This window comes from Nannospalax galili, unplaced genomic scaffold (assembly GCF_000622305.1).
Source record: "Nannospalax galili isolate Female #2095 unplaced genomic scaffold, S.galili_v1.0 scaffold740, whole genome shotgun sequence".
NCBI lineage: Eukaryota > Metazoa > Chordata > Mammalia > Rodentia > Spalacidae > Nannospalax > Nannospalax galili.
Genome location: NW_008345503.1, coordinates 368,139 through 388,209, shown reverse-complemented (window position 1 = coordinate 388,209; position 20,071 = coordinate 368,139). Strand labels below are relative to the sequence as shown.

General features: G+C 43.2%; 1 protein-coding gene and 2 pseudogenes across 1 annotated transcript in view; 2 read left to right on the top strand and 1 right to left on the bottom strand.

Annotated features, from left to right (window-relative positions):
- LOC103740951 (aminopeptidase O-like) overlaps nt 1–20,071 on the bottom strand; it is a 194,317-nt gene that overhangs the window by 15,007 nt on the left and 159,239 nt on the right.
- On the top strand, nt 13,453–14,144 carry LOC103740948 (annotated as a pseudogene).
- LOC103740949 lies at nt 15,201–15,870 on the top strand (annotated as a pseudogene).

Sequence of the window (20,071 nt, the reverse complement as noted above, 5' to 3'; positions counted from 1 at the left end):
AGTAACAGAAAACACAACTAAGTCTGGCACATATAGCATAGGGCATCTCTTCTCTGGGATGGAGACCTTTGGAGAAGACAGAGGCTGGGGTTATTGGTTAAGTAAGTGAGTCACCAATGCAGTCAGAGCTCCTTACCATGTTCCCGTTCATCCTTATACCTGACACCTCATGGTCACAAGCTCACTGGCAGCTCCAGGCATCATTTGCACGTTGAACATAGAATAAATGTGCAGGTGCTATGCCAGCAACACTAACCCTTTTCATCAAGAAAGCAAAATGCTTCCTAGGAAGCCCATAGCTGACTTCTGGCAACCAAAGCCCACTCTTTTGGGTTACCTAGAAAGACAGTTTTTGACGTTTTGATTCTAAATGGAAGCTGGGCAAGGTTGACTATAGCACCTTAGTGTAGCCTTCTTTCTCATAAACAGTCATTCATTTTCAGAAATGAGCAATGAGTCAGCACTTAGAATAAGAAGGCTTTAGGAAGAAACCATACACTAAAATATGTAAACAGAAATGAGAACAGAGATGGGGAAGCTCACCCCGATCTGTCCTTCAAGTTTAATGCACTCAACTCACGACCAGTCCATATCTCTCTCTGTGTGTTTCTCTGTCTCTATGTGTGTCTGTCATTTTCTTTCAGACAGTAAAAAACATGCAGCAATAATATACCCCTTTTCCATCCTAGCCAGCTGGAAAATTACATTACAACTGAAATTACATCATTCAGCTATGACATGGAGCCAGCGGCTGCTCTGAGAAATCTGGGTAGGCAGTGACAGCATGGATGGAAATACCACTGGGCAATGAATTGTGCCCTTCTTTTTTAACAGTGTTTTTTTTTTTTCTTTTCTTGCCATGACATTTCAAAACTAAAATGGTGACAGCTACATTGTCTGCCCAAGATCTCTTATCTATGAAACTAACAACATTGGCCAAGGATGTTGTTCTTCAAGTCAGGAAGACAACAAGGGGCATTTGAAGTCACTAGTTTGAAGGTAGAGGGCCAGTGGCCAGGGCCGAAGTGGTAGCAGTAGGCGATGATTCCCTCCTCCTCCTACCTGTACCAATTGTTTTTTTTTCCTTTCTCGTCTTTGACACAGGGTCTCTCTGGAGCCACAGCTGGCCTGGAACTCACTATATACACTACGTAGACCAGGCTGGCCTCAATCTCTCAGATATTCACCTGTCTCTGCCTCCAGAGTACTGGCATTAAAGGTGTGTACCATCACACCTGGCTGATATCAATGGTTTCTAATGTGACCTCGAGTACTAGTCATCAAATAAGAGCACAAAAAAAGTAACAATACTGAAAATATTATTCTTTTCTGTAGACCACTGATGTTGTATGACACAATACCCTAGATGAAAAATCAGCTTATTGAGTTTATTGTGCTTATTTGTAGGACATCATGGCAGACCTTGGCCCTCCTCTCTGCCTTCTCAGCATTTAGATGCAATCTTAGGAAGCTGCTGATGTGACCAGACCCCAAAGGTGAGCAGTTTCTTCTTTCTTTTCATTATTTGTATGTGTGTATGTGTGTACATCTACATGCATGTGCACTCATGTGGAGGCCAGAGGTCAAGAGCAGGTGTTTTCCTTAGTTGGTCTCTATCTAATTTTTTGTGACAAGGTTCCACTGAACCTAGAGCTCACCAATTTTGCTAGACTAGCTAGCCAGTGAAACCCAGGGATCCTCCTGGTTCTGCTTCCCCAGTGCTGGGATTACAGCTGCATACCACCACACCCAGCTTTTACATGGGTGCTGGGGATGGAACTTAGGTCCTTGTGCTTGTGTGGTAAGCAGTTTACCAACTGAGCCACGTCTCCAGCCCTAAGCTGGTACTTTTTTATAGTTCATCCTAATAGACCATTCTCTCCCTGAGTCCTCTGCAGAAATGCTGGAACTGCTGTGGCATCTAAGGGAACCACTCACACTTCTCCAGCAACAGAGATATACAGCTTCTACTACAGCTCACCACATAAAAGTACAGTGGGGGGAAGAGGGACGGGATTGGCTAGAGAGATGGCTCAGTGTTTTAAGAGCACTGGCTACTCTTGTAGAAGACCTGGGTTTGAATCCTAGCACCCATATGTGGCTAACAACCATCCATAACTCCAGTCCAGGGACTCCAACACTGCCTCTGTGGACACTGCATGACATGGGTGCACTTACATACATGCAGGCAATATATGTGTACACTTAAAATAAAAATAATAAATAAAATATTTTTTTAAAGTGCAGCAGTCAGGGCCCAGGCACATGATGCTTTTCTGTCCTCAGAAATACCTGGACTGAGAACAGTGCCCCTCTGTCCTGGGCCTGGCTGATGGAAAGTCAGGTGCTTAAGCACATTCTTTAAGTCAAAGGGGAAAACAGGAGCAGCAAGAGTATAGATAGTACTGGCAAGAAGAAGAAAACTAGTCCAGGGAAAGGAGAGTAAACCTGGGGCAATGATGCACAGACCCCAGGCCTATGGGGGTCCAGTAGGAGGATGGTCTCCATATAACAGGCAGGGAGATGGCCAGGCACAGACGAGTTAGCATGGATGCAGGGAAGTCATGGGGGGATGGTTCTCAAGTGGAAGCGCCACTCTGAGACCCAACTACTTCCCACTCTCACAGGAGAAAACACAGACCCAGGGAGCAGGCCTCCTTCCTACCAGAGTGGGAGCTACCTGACAGCCAACTTACATCAGCCCTAAGGGCTGAAAAACATTTTACATAGCCTGATGGCATCAGAGCCAGCTGATAGCCTTTTCCTGAAAGTGGCGACTCACTTAAGAGAGAAGCTTGTGGAAACTTAAGGCAGAAATCAGTTCTGTGACACCTCTTCAGTCACACCATCAACTCTTCTGAGATGGATGTCACGCTGTCACAGCATCTGATCACTAAGGTGGTGACTTGGTAAGAGATGGCCTTCTTTCTGCTGACAAAGATTGCCCTTAAGGGAAATTTCAATCATATCTTTACTTATTTAAATTTAATTTATGTTTTATTGCTGTTGGCTGGTTTCATGTAGGAGGAAAATAAATAAGAAAAGGAAAGCGTCTCCTACTATTTTCTAAGTGTAAAAGCTGCCAGATATTTTCACAGCTCTTTACCTAAAATGGTTTACCTAATTGTTTAATTCTTTCCCTTGTTTTTGCATTCATTTATTTCAAGGCACTGAAATTCACTTTTAGGTTAAAACATCTGTGGAGAAAAAGTCTGGTGTAAAGAAAAACTGGGTAATGTTGGAGCGCCAGTGTGTAACCGTAACTACAGCATGTCTGCTTTTGCAAACACTATAATGTATGAAATAAAATATTAATAGCCATTACCTCAGTTCTTCTGAGACTAGGCCTGAGTCACAGCTCTGTGTAGTATGGTTTCCACACACGTGCCTCACCAAGTGGTATTCTGGTTATGAGGCAGGGGAAGCCTAAGAGCCAGCAAGACAAAACTGTGTTTTGTGTTTTTATTCCATAATGTCATGGAGAAGGTTGCTTGTTTTGGCAACCGAGATCATTTCCCCGAATTTACCACCTACTCTGTAGTATAAGACTAATCACCTAAAATGTACTAGGAGAGATGGCAAAAGTATTTTAAACACAGAAAGGAAAATATTAGAACAAGACTAACATCTCTATTTATTAGCAGCTAAATTTGCAATCACTCAGCTGAACTCTGACATTTGAAAGCACCAATGGGCAAAATATTTGTGCAAATAAACATATTTCCAATGCCTCGTGTTTGTGTACTGCAAATGAGATTTTTAAACTTTGGGTGGCTAACAAATTTGGCTTGTTGGGGACTGATGGCAGTCTGGTTTTCCTTCCCTCCCCTGCCTCTGCTTGACCACTGTCTTCTTGGTAAGCCCTAGAATCTCCAAGGCCTCTAAGCTGACTTTTGTGTGATGATTTTACAGCTGAGCTAAATGAAAGAATGGAAGTCAAGAGCTCAGCGCAGTACCAGGTGTAGGGCTCCTTTTTCCCTTCCCACATCTTCCACTCTCAGACTGGTAAGAGCTTTCAAGTCACTGAATTGAGCCTTCAAATCCCCAGTTGAGGTAGTTAGTGTAAAGTGAACATTCTACTTTTATTGGCTGGAGGCCTAGAGGGGAGCTTAGAGACTTCACCCAGCAGGATGTACTTTGGGAGTGGCCAGAGACTGGACCAACCCTCTACCACAGCTTAGTGGCAGAGCCCCTGGGCTAACCTGCTTCTTTAAGAGCCACACTAAGGTGTGTCTTTTAAATCTATGCAATAAAATTTATTGTGGTTGGAGAAGTGGTGGTGGACTGTAACCCACCCACAGGCAAATGACGTCAAAAAAAGCTAGAGAGAAAACAGTGGGCTTCTCTGTTCTCTGGGAGCTTCTGCAACCCGAGAAGGAAGCCGACTTTCCACTAAAAAACAGCCACTTTGGCAGTCATCAGAGACAGCCTGGTGTCTTCTACTTCCCCTCGCAGGAAAAGTGGGGAAAATAATTTCCATAAATTGGAAAGGAAGAAACTCAGAGTTCAAAGAATCTTAGAGCTAAAAAAATCCTTGGAAGCTGTTTGGTATGACTCCCAACTCCAAAGAGCAAATATGGAAACTGAGGCTCAGAGCAGGCTGAGACTAATCCTTGTCCCAGCTTTCTAGGATGCCCATGTTGTCTTCACAAAGCTAACTGTACTTTGGTTAGTGACCTGGAGGAGTTTGTACCCAGTCTTGGGAGAAGGGCATCCACAGAGTAGCTATCCTGCTTGGGAGGTAGGTCAGAAAGCAGGAGGTAGCTCAGGGCAGGCTTGTGTGTGTGTGTGTGTGTGTGTGTGTGTGTGTGTGTGTGTGGTGTTGTCTGTGTAAGTGCCTATGCATGTGTAAGTGGTGCAAAGCCAGATATCCTTTGCCTCTCATACCTCTTCCCACAGAAAACAACCCAACAGCAGAATACATTTTTCTTGCTGTTGTCTGAAGCCAACACTGTCTACACCTCTGCCAGGACCAACCACTAGATCTCTCAGTTCTTTGTTTTTCTCCTCTGTCCAATGGACCCTGAGGTGAAGGGACACATCAGAAATAGACATCACAGAAGAAGACTGTCTGGAATACATACATGGACACTTACACATGCATGGACACACACACACACACACACACACACCCTGGCTGTACCTGAGCCCGAGGAAACAAGGGTGACTGATTTGAAAGTCCTGTGATGTCATTAACAAAGCTGCCTGTATTTTCCTTAGGAAATGAACTTTCTCAAAAGGATAGCCCTTCAATTAGTAAAGCCCTTTCAATTCTAAATGGCCTTAACATCCATCTTTTCTCTCTGTGTCATCAAGTCTTAACAGCTTTATGAAAGTGGTGGGCCCTTTCCCTTTCAGTTGAGAAAACAGGCTTAGAAAGAGGAAAAGACTGGCCTGGACCAGCAAGCTAGCAGCTTGCAGAGCCCATCCCTTCCTTCCAATGCCACTGGGAAATGCACACAGGAGCCCAGCTCTGCATCTGTGTTTATAAAGTGACTGTATGCCAGATCATGTATTGTGAGTCCAAGACTGTGCTGGACAAACAGGACACAGCATGTGGAAAGTGATAGTGAATCATTCATTCTTTCAGGAAGTACATGCTGGTGGTCTACAAAGTGTCAGGCCCTCCACTTTCACAGCAGAAATGCCAGGTTACTTTTCTCGACCTCCTACTGCATTCTCTGCGGCTCCCTCCGATCCTCAGCAGTGCCTCAGCTTCCCCCTTTTCTGCAGAGACGACAGGGATGATGGATGGCTCCTCATAGTGTTTGATTGCTTTAGTCTGAGTGTTGGCAGTTGTTAGTGATGGGTGTTATTATCTGATCACTGATAGATTTCATTATTTGTAGTTTTCCATCATGGCTTTTACTGGAAGTCTTGCGTATTTGCATGTGTTTTCCAGAACATACTTTATGATATAGGTCTTAATACAGTGGGGGCAAAAACGTGGAATGAACAGCTTTCTGAAAAGGGCTCAATGACACGCAGAGGGAAGGGATATGTGAACACCAAAGCTGCCCCCCCACCAAATATAACTATAGAAATGACAAAGAACATGCATTTTTACTGTTTTGATTAAAACAGAAATATAAATCAAAACTTTTACTTTTTCTTTTCCAGATGTTAACTCTTGGTTTCTTGAGTCATAGGCTGGTCACACTACCTTGCCTCTGTGTGATCTGGGGATGTGGAATGGTTACTGTAAATCTCACAAAACAACTGAATTCATGATGTTTGAAATCACTTGGCCTAAATAATATGTACATAAATTATAAAGAAACTCATATTTTAAATTTACTAAAAGACCACGAATTGTTCTTCACTTGTTATTGAGATGAATGAAATGCTTCTTTAACCAAAAATAAAAGGAAAGAAATCATATAAAAGCACAAGTAGCAATGCAAAAGTGATTTTCTTGGTTTGTTTTATATTGCAGTGACACAAGCCATCCCTTTTAATGTGTCTATCAATAAGATATCTGTTGTCCTTTTGTACAACAAACAAAGATGCTTTTATCAATTCTCAAAAGTCTGCAGGACAAACCATTCATGCTGTCAAACCTCCTAAAACCCTTTCAGCAAATAATGAAACCCATCAGAGACAAATGTCAACATACTAATTTGTTAAACACAAAACAAAAGCAACATTCAGGCAGGGCCCTTCATTTTGTGCTCTATCAGCACTCCAATTTGTACCAAGTTTATGGCAACCCACAGAGCATGCAATATTGAACAGGACTGGATTACAGTGACTGCAACTGGAGCAGTAATCTCCCCTCAGCTCCAGCACCAGAAGTGCAGCTGACATGCATGTGATCCTAGTGTACCCAACTCTGTCCCTGCTCCCAGGAATCCTAGAAGGACTCCTACCCCTAGAAACAGGATTCAAATGGATTTCAGATGAACAGGGAGAGAACTGGAACCATAAAACAGAAATCCCTAGAGGAGAGCTTAAAACTTAATAGACTAAGACCAACCACAGTGAAGTGGTGTGTGTGTGTGTGTGCGCGTGCACACGTGTGCATGCATGTGTGTGTGTGTTGCTAGGAAAACACTTCACCACTAAACTATACTCCCTAACTGTGAAACACAATTGAGAGAGAGAATTTCATGTAGGCTAAGCTGGCCTCAAACTCCTTATACAGCTGAGGTTGGCCTTGAACTTCTGATGATCCTGCCCTTACTTCCTAAGTGCTGAACACCAGCACACCCAGCTATTGCTTTATATTGTTGGTCCTGACAAAAAAGGGCATCACCATCACATACAGTTATGGCAGGTTTTAAACAAAGGTTGAAGGAAATAACACAGCAGGCATGTTGAGATACAAAGCTTTCTCTGCAGAAAAGGCAGCCCTTGAATAATGTTCTTATTGTTTTGTTCTTTAAAAACTACCTCAAGGACCAATGACATAGTTTGGCAGGTAAAGGCACTCACCCAGCAACCCTGGAGACCTGAATTCAATCTCAGAAACCACCTAAAGGTGGAAGGAGGGCACAGACTCCACAAAGTTGTCCTCTGACTTCCATAGGAACTCACCTCCCATCCCACTAACAATAAAAATAAAATGCTTTGAATAGTGTCCAGTGTTTAGAGAACTCAAACCATAATTATCTGAGGTCTGGCATAGGTTTTGAGTTAAAATCCAGTCTCAAATTCATAACTGATAACCTCAGGCCAGGGTCTTTATCTCTTGGAACCTCAGTTTCCTGTCTCTGAAGTGAAAATCACAGCCATTCTGGGAAGCTGCTAGGTGCTCCAGTGCCACACACACAATGGGTCTTGCCCCCTTGGATATATGAATGCCTTGGTAAAACTTCCCTCCAGTCAGCTGATTTTACCTTCTTTCCTTTCAGAGAAATTTGGTTTGGTTTGTGGGCAGGTCAACTAAAAATATAACAAAGAGAACCACTTTGGACAAAGAGAAGGCTGAATCCAACAGCCCCAGATATCCTCACAAGTGTTCCTGTGACATTTCAGAAAGTCTATCTAGTTGGAGCACCATGTATCTTCATCTAATTCAGCCGCCATAAAGAGATGGTAAGGAAGCTATGTCGGATGACACATTCTTTAGATGCCAACTTCTCCCATGACTGCCTGTGGTCCTGTTATAATCCTTCAAACAGAAATAAAAAAGCAGAGGTACTTCAGGGAACCTGAAATGCAAAAGCTAGTAAGAAAATTCTGGAAAACTACTGACCAGAAAGTGTACCTAAATGGAGTCCCAAAAGGTAGATAAACACAATATTTGTAGAAGGTAAGTGTCACACAAATCATCACTGCTCATGTGGTGAATTCCCAATTGGGCAATTGCCACATGCCTGTTGAAAATACCATTTCTCACCCATCTTTTGGACACAAAACCTTCCTATGCTTCTAGTGGTGAATGCGGGCATGCTGTTGGGAGATGTTAAACAGCTGCTGTGCTTCAGCCCTGCCGTCTCCCCAGGTAACCTGTGTTTCTGCAGCTGACCCTACTCACCCAACCCAATGCCTGAAGCCGGGTAAATACAGCCAGCTTTGTGAGCTCCTTGCTCACCTTCTGAACACCATTCACTCTGAACCCTGCTAACCTTCCTCATCCCATTCTGCCTATGCGTATGCAAGAACTACTAATCACACCCTCACTGCATCTTCGGACTGCTTACACACTCAATCATCAGCACATTCAAGTCAAGAGGAAGTTCTCTAAAGTCAAAATATGGCTTGGGACAAGGACTGTGGGCCTCTCCCAGGTGTTTTAGATGGGAATTTCCTATAGGTACTTACCACCAACAAAGAATGCCAGCCTCACCTTAGAACAGCTGAACCATAGTCTGCATTTGAACAAGATCCTCAGATAAACATTACTTTCTTAGCACTTTTTTTTTGTTGTTTTGAGAAAGGGTCTCACTATGGGTGGCCTGGAGCTCACAAAGATCCATCGGTCTCTGTCTCCTGAGCGCTAAAATTAAAGGTGGTACCACAACATTTTTTAAAAGCTAAAAGGAGGGCCAGTAAGATGGCTCAGGAGCGGGTAAAGGTAGTTACTGCCAAGCCTGACAACCCGAGTTCAATTCCCAGAACCCACATGATGAAAGGAAAGAATACATTCCTACAAACAGTTCTCTGACCTCCACATGAGTGCCCCCCCACAATAAACAAATAAAATTTTAAAAAATTAAATAAATCTAAAATACATGTACTTGAAGAGTGACTGAAGCAGAGTTTTTGTTGTCCTGTTTGGCTGATTTTTCTTGTAGCTAGTGAAAGGTGTGTGAGATGCTGAGAAGCAGGAGAGGCTCTAAGAAGTCAAGGGTGAATCCACATTGAGGGAACATACGTGAACCCTCAGCCACAGGAGGGGCTCAGGCATGCAAGAACAGAAGTGCCTGTCCTCCCATGTAAAACAGTCACTGCAGATGCTCCATTAGCTGTTTAAATCACCACAGTGAAGAAACACACTGAGGGGAAAGTGGCACAGAGAAAACATTACTTCACCATGTAGCCCTGGCTGACCTGAAATTCACTATGTAGACCAGGCTGGTCTCCAACTCACAGAGATCCACCCACCTCTGCCTCCCAAATGCTGGGATTAAAGGTATGTAGCACCACTCCTGGCTTTGGTCCTTAACAAAGGAAAACTGGAATGCTCTTATTTATTTACTTGCCATTCTCCCATTAAAAGCTGAAAGATGTCATAAATATATCAACTCCCAGGAGTCAGTGATTTTGAATTTCTTATTTCCTGTTTATTGACAATGTGACTGCATTTTACTTGTTTGTTTTAAGTCTCTCACCCACCTAACTAACCAAAGAATATTTCATATTATTTACTCAGTTTTGCATGAATTAGAAATAGAAAGCCGAATGACAACCACGTCTGACATCAGGAAATTCTAAAGTGGTCACTTTTGCCAAGGTCTGATAGTAATCTGGCTGATCCAAATGCAGAGTTACTACAGAACAGAGCTGAACAAGGTCTGAGAATTAGGTCCTTGCAAAACACCTCCTTTCCCTGTGACTCAGCTGCAAGAACAGAAGTGCCTGTCCTCCCATGTAAAACAGTCACTGCAGATGCTCCATTAGCTGTTTAAATCACCACAGTGAAGAAACACACTGAGGGGAAAGTGGCACAGAGAAAACATTACTTCACCATGTAGCCCTGGCTGACCTGAAATTCACTATGTAGACCAGGCTGGTCTCCAACTCACAGAGATCCACCCACCTCTGCCTCCCAAATGCTGGGATTAAAGGTATGTAGCACCACTCCTGGCTTTGGTCCTTAACAAAGGAAAACTGGAATGCTCTTATTTATTTACTTGCCATTCTCCCATTAAAAGCTGAAAGATGTCATAAATATATCAACTCCCAGGAGTCAGTGATTTTGAATTTCTTATTTCCTGTTTATTGACAATGTGACTGCATTTTACTTAATTGTTTTGATAATGTCTCCCACCTAACTAACTTGCCAAAGTATATTTCATATTATTTACTCAGTTTTGCATGAATTAGAAATAGAAACCCAAATGACAACCACGTCTGACATCAGGAAATTCTAAAGTGGTCACTTTTGCCAAGGTCTGATAGTAATCTGGCTGATCCAAATGCAGAGTTACTACAGAACAGAGCTGAACAAGGTCTGAGAATTAGGTCCTTGCAAAACACCTCCTTTCCCTGTGACTCAGCTGTGTCTTTACTGAGAAGCTTCATGATCTTGTTTCAAGTCAGTTCCCAGAATCTGAGATATACCAGAATTCAGAACACACTTGCAGCCCCATATAGATGACATGCTCAATTAGGGGAAAATAAAAGTTACAGAAGACAGATGTATCCAGAAAATAGTTTCAAAGAATGACCTATATTGGACACTAGTCCTAAGATGATAGTTGGCTTATCCTGAAATCTGCTGAGCAACATCAAACATATTCCCCTTGTACTATAAGGCAGGAGCAGAGATAATGTCAATAAAAGAAGACAGAAGATGCTGCTGTCCTGAGAGAAGGCCCAGGGAGTCAAGAAGGTACAGCCATCCCAACAAGGCATCACTAGCATGATGCTGCTTCTGGCCTCTGAAAATACAATGTGAAGAACGTCCTTTCCATTAACAGCCTGCTATGCTGATAAGTTGCTTTAGTGCCACTGAAAGCTCAGAGATTAAAATATACATGAGTCACAGAATTTGGTTGCTAAAGGGGATTTTTTTTACCACCTTCTTAAAGCCAACAGTCTCATTTTACAGAGGAGATAGCCCAGGCTCAGGTTAACACAGCTAGATGGTTCCTGGTAGCTAGGGGCCAGCAGCAAGCAGCCAGCAAGCAGTATGCATCCACTGGCCCCAGGCCTGTGCTCCTCATGATAGTTCCTGCCCTGGGTTCCCCTGGCCCTTCTGAGCTCTCCCAGCCTAGGGAATTAATGCACTGTGTTCAATATTTCAGAAAATTCAAATGAATGTATGTATTTGCTAGGGTAAAAGGCAATACAGTTTAACCAAAGCAGTTTAACCTCTGCTTTGGGCTAAATTTAACTCAATGTGTTAGTTCTAATTAGAGATGGCAAGCTGGAAATCAAACAATGTAAACTTTAAAAATCCCTAGCTTACTTAAAAAAGTTGTGTGTGTTTGGTTCCTATGTCTTACATCATTTAAAAAATAAATTAGGTGATACGTACACTTGAAAGGTCTCAGTATAAAACACTAGCAAAGGAAGGAAGAGCATTTGTCTGATCAGTGCTATACTTAGTCTTTCTGCTCCAATGTAACTACTGTTAAAAGTATATTATGAATCTTCCCAGATACCATTTTTCAGATCAGTGTGGACACCGTCTCTTGTTTCCTAGCTGATACTGTGTCTGAGAGCTTCTTTCACATTTGGTTTCTGCCATTCTTATTGAAGGCTGCACAGAATCCCCCTCGCCCCTGCCATGATGCCACCGAATGCACTGTCTTAGCCCCGTCCACAGACACATAGGTGGAACCTGGAGCTTTGGTTTTATCAGCAACACAAAGGTAACCATTCCTGCCCACGTTCACTGCAATGAAATTTCTAACAGTAGAAACACTGAACCAAAGAGAACATACATTGAAAATTCATAAATATTGCCAAATTGCCCTAAAAAACATTAAACTACTTCCTACTCCCACAAAAAATAAGTCAGAGTACTAGCTCTGATTAACCATTTTACTAAAAGTTATACTGTATTTTTATTTGGGGAAGAGAGATTTTTAAAAAAGGAATTGGTTAGAATACTTGATAAAGAATTTAGCTCTTTATTTGCCATGTGTGATAAATATAAATGTCTTTTTTTGAGGGGGGGCTTGATTACTATAATAGTTAATCTCAGCTTAACTACTGTCAATTTATGATCTAGAATCACTTGGAAGATGGGCTTAGGGCATGCCTGTAGAGAACTATCTGCATTAGGTTGACTGAAGTGAGGAGACTCTCCCACTTGGGTAGCACCATTCTGTAGGCTGAGAACCTGGACTGAGAACCTGAACTCCTTTTAAAGGAGAAAGTGAACTGAGCACAAGCCTTTGATGATCACTGTTCCTTGACCGACGATGCTGTGACTGCCCTGCCATGATGGACTGTTACCTCATACCCTCCCTCTCTTAAGATGCTTTTGTCAGGGTATTTTATCACAGCAACAAGGAGAGAAACTGCAGTGCTCACAGCACAGTCCTTCCTTCCTTCCCTCCCTCCCTCCCTCCCTCCCTCCCTCCCTTCCTTCCATGTATTTATCTGAGTTTGAGATAAGGTCTCATGAAGCCTAAACTGGCCAGGAACTTGCTATATAGCCAGAGAGGACCTTGAATTTCTGATCCTCATATCTCTTCCACCTCTCAAGTGCTAGGATTATAGGTGCATGCCATCATGCCCAGTTTATGTGGTGATGAGAATCCAGGCAAATTCTCTACCAACTGAGCTACAACCCCAGCCAAATGTAGTACTATTTTTAATGGGGAAAGTTAATTTTTTCTTGTTTGTTATTTTTGGGGTGTTTTCTGTTGTTGTTGCTCTATGTTTGGTGTTTTTGAGAGAAGACCTCATAAAGCAAGCCAACTCATAATGTAGCTAAAGATGACCTTAAATTCCATATCTTTTTGCCTCAGCCTCCCAATTGCTGGGATTACAGGCTTTCTATCATACCAGACTCAATTCTTTAAAAAAAAAAAATTTTATGTGTATGAATGTATTGCCTGCATGTATATAAGTGCATCCATGTCATGCAATGCCTATGGAGGTCAGAAGGGTGTTAGATGCCCTGGAACTGGAATTACAGATGGTTGTTAGCTGCCATGTGGGTGCTGGGAACTGAATCCATGTCCTCTGCAAGAGCAGACAATGCTCTTAATTGCTGAGCCATTTCTCCAACCCCTTGATTCTTTTTCTCTTAAGTCAGTGTCTCACTATGTACCTCAAACCGATCAAAACTAAGAATCCAAGAGCTGGAGAGCAGTTTGAGGAGCGGCCATGGAGGGTCAGTGCTGGTTGCCGCTGGAGGCCAACCCTGAGGTCACCAACCAGTTTCTCAAACAATTAAGCCTGCATCCCAACTGGCAATTTGTTGATGTGTATGGGATGGATCCTGAACTTCTTAGCATGATACCAAGACCAGTGTGTGCAGTGTTACTTCTCTTCCCTACTACAGAAAAGTATGAAGTATTCAGAACAGAAGAGGAAGGAAAAATAAAATCTGAGGGACAAGATGTTACATCATCAGTATATTTCATGAAGCCAACCATCAGCAGCACCTGTGGAACGAATGGACTGATCCATGCCATTGCGAACAACAAAGACAAGATACGTTTTGAATCTGAATCAACCTTGAAAAAGTTCCTGGAGGAGTCTGTGTCAACGAGCCCTGAAGAATGAGCCAAATACCTGGAGAACTATGATGCTATTCGAGTTCCTCATGAGACCAGTGCCCATGAAGGTCAGACTGAGGCACCAAGTACAGATGAAAAAGTAGATCTTCACTTTATTGAATTAGTTCATGTAGATGTGCATCTCTATGAATTAGATGGGCAGAAACCATTTTCAATTAACCATGGGGAAACTGGTGATGAAACATTGCTAGAGGTGCCATGGAAGTTTGCAAGAAGTTTATGGAACGTGACCTTGGTGAATCAAGATTTAATGCAATTGCTCTTTCTGCAGCATAGCTTGTGGAAAATGGAAACCCAAGTACTGTATTATTTGCGACAAAGATTACATTTCCGATGCCATACACTAACTCAAAGTTTTTGATATTTTCATTAACTTGAATAATTAAACTTTATGTGAATAAACTTTTACTAAGCCTGTGTTTGAAAAAAAAAACAAAACAAGAACCCTTCTGTTTTAACCTCCTAAGTGCTTAGATTACAAGACTATACCATCATATCCAGCCATAATCTTAAATTCTTTTTATTGTAAACATGTTCATCATTTTTTCTCTTTAAATAATCTGGATCTTATTGTGTGACTATAAAAAGTTTCCCACATCAAGAGATAAATAAATTTATTTGTATTTGTTTTCTACTGAAGTTTGATGTGGGCATTTCGGTTTTGAACACTTAATATCTGATCTGGAACTTATTTCTGGTGAAAGAAACATGGTATATAGCTAAATTTCCAAATTGTTAATTGGTTGTTGCAATAATATTTAAATCAATTCATCTTTTCTTCCTTGATTTGAAAAGCCTCTTTAACATATAAAAAGCATATGGAAAATTCTTTGATAACCTTCCTTTCCTCCATGTGTATTATTTGTCTAGCAGTGTTCTTCTGGTATGAATTGTTGGTGATTCATGTGTTCTTAGAAAATCATTTATTTCAGCCAGACTGTCTGACTTGCTGAAAAGTTCACAAAGCACTCTTCATGATTCCTTTAATTTCCTCTGCATCTGCTGCTGTTTGTCACTTTTCATTTTCAGTCTTCTGCACCAGCAAGTTCTTTCCTTCCCTCTTAATTAAGCTAGCCAATGTTATCTTTGTTTCATTGGCCTTTCAAAAAAAAATCACTTCTTGAGTATACTTACCAATACTGGCTTTCTTTTTCATGCTTTCTACTAAATTTGTGTCTGCTTTTATCTTTATCTTTATGTATATGAATTGTTTAGGCTGATTTTATTATTCTGTAACCTCTTAAGAGGTGATTTGGGGCTATGAAAATTAAAAAAATATATATGGTTTACTTCCGGCCACAGGAGGGGCTGAGGCTGAGTGAGGCTCGAGGGATGGAATGGCTCCTGGGGAAGCCTAAAGCTAAGCCAAACGGCAAGACACCAACTGTAGAGAACAAAGTTTACCTGGAGCCGGAGCACACCACGTCAAGGCTCACTGACTTGAGTTCGAGGAGATGGTAGTGCTGCCCCTAGAGGTCAACCTCAATGAGTGGCTGGCCAGCAACACAATGTTTTTTCACCACATCCACCTGCAGTATAGCACAATCTCAGAATTTTGCACAGGAGAGATGTGTTGGATAATGGCCATGTACAACACTACTACTGGTATGACGAAAGGGGGAAGAAGGCCAAGTGCACGGCCCCCAGTATGCTGACTTGTGATGAGCTCTGTGCAGAAACCAGTGACCAATGAAGATGTCTTCCCCACAAAATACGGCAGAGAATTCCCCAGCTCCTTCATGTCTTTGGGAAAGATCTGCACGTACCTGTGTCATGTGCTGGACCACATCTACAGGGCCCACTTGAAGACGACCTTGGCCCTCGAGCTGCACAGTCACTTGAATACACTGTATATCCACTTCATTCTCTTCACAAGAGAGTTCAACCTGCTTGACGCTAAAGAGACCGCCGTCATGGATGACCTCACTGAGGTGCTGTGCAGCAGCCCTGGTGGTGGTGTGCCACTAGAGATGGGGCCAGCAGCAGGGCCAAAGAGGCATAGAACCATGGAAGGTGGGATGAGCCCCAGGGCCATAAAGGGTGCACATGTGCAAAGAGACACCTGTGTGTCTGCATATGTGCACACATGCCCAGGCACACTGGTGGTAAGGTCTGAGGGTCCCAGCCACACAGTGTGGGCTCCACAGATGCCACAGGGGTCAAGGAGTGTCTCCTGGCTTCTCTGTTGGATGGATGAGTGCTGTTTGTAGTGAAGAGCCTTTGGATTCATTCATTCATTCATTCAACAAACATTTATTGGACTCATGTTTTGAGTTTTTTTCTGTGTGGTTTTCCTTTCTTGGGTCTTCCGTGTGTCTCTTGCCCTCCCCTGCCTCTCCTCTGAGAGGCTCTGTGGCTTTGAAAGAAGAACCTTGTGAGAGGTGTCTCCCTCTGAGGGGGCTTGATCTGCAGACCCAGGGTTCTGCTCTGCCTTGGGACTCTGGCTTTTGCAGAGGCCTGTCCCCAGTTTCCCTTCCCAGTCCTTGTCTGGATTCTGTATGTTGGTGGCTCAGAGGCCCGGGGTGACCTAGGAGGGCCCACACCTGCTGCTTGCTCCTGATACCCTTTGTTGGTGGCTCAGTTGCTGGGGTAGAGAAGCCTGGGTTAATCCAGGAGGTCATACTCCTGCTGCTTGCTCCTGTCACCCCCTTTGCTGCTTCCTCAGTGCCCAGAGAGGACCCACTGTGCACAGGGGTCAGGGCTGGACCAGGACAGGGCTGAGGCCCTGCAGAGACAGGACTGTCAGCAAAAGGCAGAATTTCCTTTTGTCCATCAGTTTAGTCATAACAAAAAGAGTTCTCTCAGGCCAGAAAATTTTTTTTTATTATTTTTATTTTATGTGTATTGGTGTTGTGATGGTTTGAATGAGAATGTCCCCCATAGGCTCCAAGTATTTGGACATTTTTTTCCCCAGTTGGTGGTGCTGTTTGGGAGGTCTTAGAAAGTATGGCTATACTAGAGGAAACATGTCATTGGGGGCAGGCTTAGAGAGTTCTTAAGCCTTTCTAGATGTCCAGTCTTTTGCTTCCTGTGCCTGCTTGAAGATGTAGGGCCTAGCTTCTGCTCCTCCTCCAGCCACCTCTGCCACCATGCCTCCTGCCATGATGGGCTCTTGCCCCTTTGGAACCATAAGCTAAATAAACTCTTCTTTCTATAAATTGCTTTGGTCAGTGTTTCTATCACAGCAACAGAATAGTAACTAATACAGTATTGGTACATCCGGAGTGGGGTGTTGGCTGTGAGGAACCTGACCATGTGGGGTTTTGGAGGAATGTAGAAGACTTTGGAAATTTGGCCTAGAAAAGTGGTTGACTGCTGTAGGCAGAGCTTAACAGGCCATTGTAGTAGGGGCCTGGAAGAAAGAAGTGCTGAGAACAATGTAGTTCCAGAGGGAAATAAGGACTTAAGCAGCAATTGGGGTATTTTGGAAAAGAGTCTGGCAGGGGTCTGCCCACAGCCAAAAAACTTGCCTGAGACTAAGTTGAAAATCAATGGACTAATTTCTCTCCCAGAAGAAATTTCAAGACAGCCTAACATAGAAATGGTGTGGCTATTAATGGTGACTATTATGCAGATCTACAGTGAAAAAGAGCAAACAGGGCAGAAAGAAATATAGAATGTACAGTTTGGATTGAAAAAGAGCACTAGGAAGACAAATATTGGAATCCAGGCATGTGCTGGAGAGGCTCCCTTTGATAAGGAGATTAAAGTGATTAAGGAGAGGCCTAGAGATTTATACTTAAACAATGGAGAGAGTGCCTCCAGGGCAACAACACACCCTGTTATGCCTCCAACTTGTGAAAAAAAAAAAATGCTGTGGGGTCATTGAAGAGAAAAGCTTCTAAAATGGATAAAGCAGGCTGCGGTCTATCCCAAAGTTGCAGCCAGAGTTGGCAGTGCTGGCTTTATAGGCATGGAAGATGCAAGAATGAAGGGGTCATCAGTTTTTCCTCTGAGGTTTTAGAGAGCCGGGGAGGCCAGGCAATGTACAGCAGGGGTTCCCCTGCATACAGAAGGCCCTGATAGGCTACTACGTGAAGCTGTGAAGGTGAAGCCTGGTCGGCAATGGAGACCCCAAGAAGACATTCATGATGTTGGAGCTGTGAGACATGTGTCACATGTGAGACATGTGCATACAGGGAGTGGTACCAGCCCAAGAAAGAGATGCATGCAGCAAAGCTGGAGAGGCTGAGCCATCTAAGTCCTTTGGAAGTAAAGTCCCAGAAGTCAGACATAGAGTTACTGGATTGGTGTTTGCTCTGCTGGTTTTCAGTCTTGTTTTAGTTGGGTATTTCCTCATTACCTCCTTTTGGGAATGATAATGTATATTTGGTTCCACTGTATATTAGGATATGTAGTTTGTCTTTTGACTTCACAGGGGCTTAAAGTTAGGAGATTGCCCTGAGTCTCAGAAGAGACTTTGGACTACAGACTTCTGAGTAGTATTGAGACTGGCAAAGACTATGGGGACTTTTAAGGTTGGGCAAAATGCATTTTACATTTTATATGGTCATGAGCCTATTGGGGCTAGGGGGTGGAATGTGATGGTTTGAATGAGAATGTCCCCCATAGGCTCCAAATATGTAGACATTTTGTCCCCAGTTGGTGGCACTGTTTTGGAGGTCTTAGAAGTGTGGCCGTGCTAGAGGAAGCACATCACAGGGAGTGGGCTTAGAGAGTTCTTAAGCCTTGCCAGATCTTGAGTCACTCTCTTCCCTCCTGTGCCTGCTTGAAGATGTAGAGGCTAGTTTTCACTCCTCTTCCAGCCACCTCTGCCGTCATGCCTCCCTGCCATGATGGACCCTTGCCCCTTTGGAACTGTAAGCTCAAAAAAAGTCTTCCTTCTATAAATTGCTTTGGTCAGCATTCCTATCACAGTGACAGAAAAGTAACTAGTACAAGTGTATTGCCTGAACACGTGAAAATGCACTTATGTTTGTGCAGTGCCTGTGGAGGTCACATGAGGGTGTCAGATTCCTTAGAACTGGTGTTACAGATGGTTGTTAGCCACCATAGGTGCTGGGAATCGAACCCAGATCCTCTGCAAGAGCAGTGAGTGCTCTTAACCACTGAGCCATCTCTGCAGCCCCAAGTGGTAACAGTTATATGTGTGGCTGTCCATACTCACCAACACACGCAGATTTGAACTGTAGGGTATTTCCATTTATATTATTTTTTTGGATATTCTGAAGACTGGGTTTAATTTCTTCTTTGACCAGAAAGTTAATAGAGGTTTCTTTTGGGATGGGCGGAGCAATAACTTGTTCCTCTTTCATTATTTTCTAATATTTGAATTTCATGCATTGTGGCAATGGATGTATTTTTAATTCTAAGGAATGGATTGACATTTCCAGATACGAGTAATGTCTACAAATGTTCAATGAACTTTCAGTCCCTCTTTCTCTTCAACTCCCACCCCTTCTTTCTTTGAGCTAGAGTTTTGCTATGTAGCCCAGGCTGGCCTCAAGACACTATTTAGCCCAATCTGACTTCACACTTGTGGTCTTCCTCCCTCAGCTTCCCAAGTGTCAAGATTATAGGTGTGAGCTATCATATCCAGACCATGAACAGTTTTTTAAAGTATAATATTATACACCTTTTTTCTTTAAAAAAAAAAAAAAAAATTAAATGGAGGAGGGAGGGGGCAGGCCCAGAGTGTTCCTGGGGACCCAAGAAGGAACTGGGTTGGTCTGGATACAAACGATCAGGAAGCAGTGGTGGTTCCCGTGTGGTCTGGGGCACCAAGACAAAGAATGGGACAGGACCCAGGCTAGGAGGAGAGACCGTTGGGGGAAGATGGGAGGGTGAATGGGGCTGGGGGAGTCAAGGCACTGAGAGAGTGATTGATGTAACCCGGAGAGAGGCCTGCAGGTCATGCAAGCACAGGGAAGCAGAGGGAGGTGAGGGCAGGGCTAGGTCCAGAGGGCTCCTGGGGACCCGAGAAGGAACTGGGTTGGTCTGGATGCAAAGGATCAGGAAGCAATGGTGGTTCCCCCAGACTCATTGTTTTTGCTACTAACACTGAGATGTTGGCACATGCATCTCTAATCTGTATGTATCTGATTATTACTAGTCATAATCAGTTGCACTTGCATGCTTGGCTCCTGTGTATGTCTATAAAGTCATCGGGTAGATTTCAATGGTAATCTTTATCACCTCTACCAATTAACATGATGTAAGTTTCCATGCTTCCTCCTCAAATA